Raw genomic sequence first — 2,693 nt, 5'->3', positions numbered from 1 at the left:
GAGTAGGGGTGAAAGAGGAGTTGGTGTGAGGGAGGTTGGAGAGTAGGGGTGAAAGAGGAGTTGGTGTGAGGGGGGTTGGAGAGTAGGGGTGAAAGCGTAGTTGGGGTAAGGGGTTGGAGTGTAGGGGTGAAAGAGGAGTTGGGGTGAGGGGGTTGGAGAGTAGGGGTGAAAGAGGAGTTGGGGTGAGGGGGGTTGGAGAGTAGGGGTGAAGGAGGAGTTGGGGTGAGGAGGTTTGGAGAATAGGGGTGAAAGAGGAGTTGGGGTGAGGGGTTTGGAGAGTAGGGGTGTAAGAAGAGTTGGGGTGAGGGGGGTTGGCGAGTAGGGGTAAAAGTGGAGTTGGGGTGAGGGGGTTGGAGAGTAGGGGTGAAAGAGGAGTTGGGATGAGGGTTGGAGAGTTGGGGTGAAAGAGGAGTTGGGGTGAGGGGTTTGGAGAGTAGGGGTGAAAGAGGAGTTGGGGTGAGGGGGGTTGGAGAGTAGGGGTGAAAGAGGAGTTGGGGTGAGGGGGTTGGAGAGTGGGCGTGAAAGAGGAGTTGGGGTGAGGGGTTGGAGAGTAGGGGTGAAAGAGGATTTGGGGTGAGCGGTTGGAGAGTGGGGGTGAAAGAGGAGTTGGGGTGAGGGTTGGCGAATAGGGGTGAAAGAGGAGTTGGGGTGAGGGGTTGGAGAGTGGGGATGAAAGAGGAGTTGGGGTGAGGGGTTGGAGAGTAGGGGTGAAAGAGGAGTTGGGGTGAGGGGTTGGAGAGTAGGGGTGAAAGAGGAGTTGGGGTGAGGGGTTGGAGAGTAGGGGTGTAAGAAGAGTTGGGGTGAGGGGTTGGAGAGTAGGGGTGAAAGAGGAGTTGGGGTGAGGGTTGGCGAATAGGGGTGAAAGAGGAGTTGGGGTGAGGGGTTTGGAGAGTAGGGGTGTAATAAGAGTTGGGGTGAGGGGTTGGAGAGTGGGGTGAAAGAGGAGTTGGGGTGAGGGGGGTTGGAGAGTAGGGGTGAAAGAGGAGTTGGGGTGAGGGGGTTTGGAGAGTGGGGGTGAAGGAGGAATTGGGGTGAGAGGGTTTGTAGAGTAGGGGTGAAAGAGGAGTTGGGGTGAGGGGGGTTGGAGATGTAAGGGGGAAATCTTAATTTGTAAGTCTCCCTGCTAACTAACATGAACTAAATCAGCTGATTCTATTATTAATTGTAGTTTACAGATTTCATTGTGTTGTCGCTGCCCTTATAATCCGGCTTTTAAAACCAGTGTAATCTGCCCTGTGTAGAAGCGGTTCGATTTTAAATGCCGGCCTTGGGCCTCCCTTGACACAGATTTTAAAATGAGGAACAGACAGCTTGTCTGTGGGACACAACTATCAAGGTCAGATGTGGTGCCACTGTGTGGAATGTTAAATCTGCCGAGAATTAAAAACATCGGCAAACGGCAAGGACACCATATCTCTACCGATGGAGACATGTTCCCTTTGTGTTGCTGTAACTACCCCACATACAGGTCTTGATGGTCAGAAACAGCTGATGTCAGGGTGTCGTGAGATGAGGAGCTGACAGGGGCAGGCAGGATCATTTGTGACGGGGCATCCCTGTAATTGGACAGGGCGGTTTCAGGTCTGAGTCAATGATTGGGTTAACTGGGCCCCACAGGCTTTGCTGGGAAGAAGAAGTATAAGAAGTGCTCTCTCAAATACTTCGGTTTTAGAGGCATTCGGCCTGAAACTTGGGAACATCTACCAGACGCCCCGAGCAGGGTTTCGGGTTGGCGGAGGACCCACACCCATCACACCGGGCGGATGAGCAAGCCTAGAGACCAGGTCCGATGGGGGGTTGACCTGTGGAGATCGCGTCTTCTACCCAGGGCCCAATGGGTAATATAAACCTTGATTGCACCTTGTTTAACTACTGCTCTGATGCTGTAATGTATGGACTCTCACTGTTCCTGAATGAAATATAATAACTGTCACTAACACGGGTAAAGTCGAATATTTCAGAACTCGGGAGTGAAATGGTTAACTGGCACAGCAATGAATAAACATTTTGTTCAGTGGAACTGGTGTCCTGAGATCTGTGGCCCAGTAATTTTTCTCGGCCAGGCTATCGATCCAGGAAGGAGAATCTCGGCGGGGTGTAGGACTAATCTCCTACCAGTAGTTGAGCGATCGGTTTGCTGAGCATGGCTAACCTGACAGAGCATGCCAGGGACAAGGAACATGGGAAGCTGCTCCCTGCCACTGACTTGGTATCATTCCTCGCCAGTCCAGAAGGTAACTCGTACCGAAAAGCGGTCGATTCGGTCCAGAGTCAAATTGACGACGGCAAGTTCAAATTGGACAAAGGGAACCGTATATTGGCTTACGCAACCCACCTCTGCACGCAGACTTGAGAATCAAACAGGTGAGAGAGGAGAAGCATAAAGAGCAGGAGAGACAGTGGGAGCTAGAGAGGTGAAAAGATCTAAGGTGCAAGTTAACCTGTCTGAGAACTCAGCAAAGGGAAAAAACAGGGAATTCGGGAATAAGTTGCTGAGACGACAATTTAAAAGGCGAAAAAAAGAAACTTAAAGTTATAGAAGCAAAAGACAGAAAGGAGAAAAGCAAAAGGGGCAGTGAGAGTAATCAAGGGTTTAAATCAAACATGGCCACAGTAAATAATAATTCTAAAAGGTCTAAGAGTGTTAAAAAAACAAGCCTGAAGACTTTGTGTCTTAATGCGAGGAGCATTCG

General features: G+C 50.7%; 1 pseudogene; it reads right to left on the bottom strand.

Annotated features, from left to right (window-relative positions):
* Window positions 1–2,145, bottom strand: part of LOC147119636 (uncharacterized) — a 52,740-nt pseudogene extending 50,595 nt beyond the window's left edge.
* Window positions 2,146–2,693: the final 548 nt, after the last annotated feature.

This window comes from Somniosus microcephalus, chromosome 4 (genome assembly GCF_052327205.1).
Source record: "Somniosus microcephalus isolate GS21.2 chromosome 4, FLI_Smic_1.0, whole genome shotgun sequence".
Lineage (NCBI taxonomy): Eukaryota > Metazoa > Chordata > Chondrichthyes > Squaliformes > Somniosidae > Somniosus > Somniosus microcephalus.
This window is presented reverse-complemented; position numbering and strand designations above follow the sequence as displayed.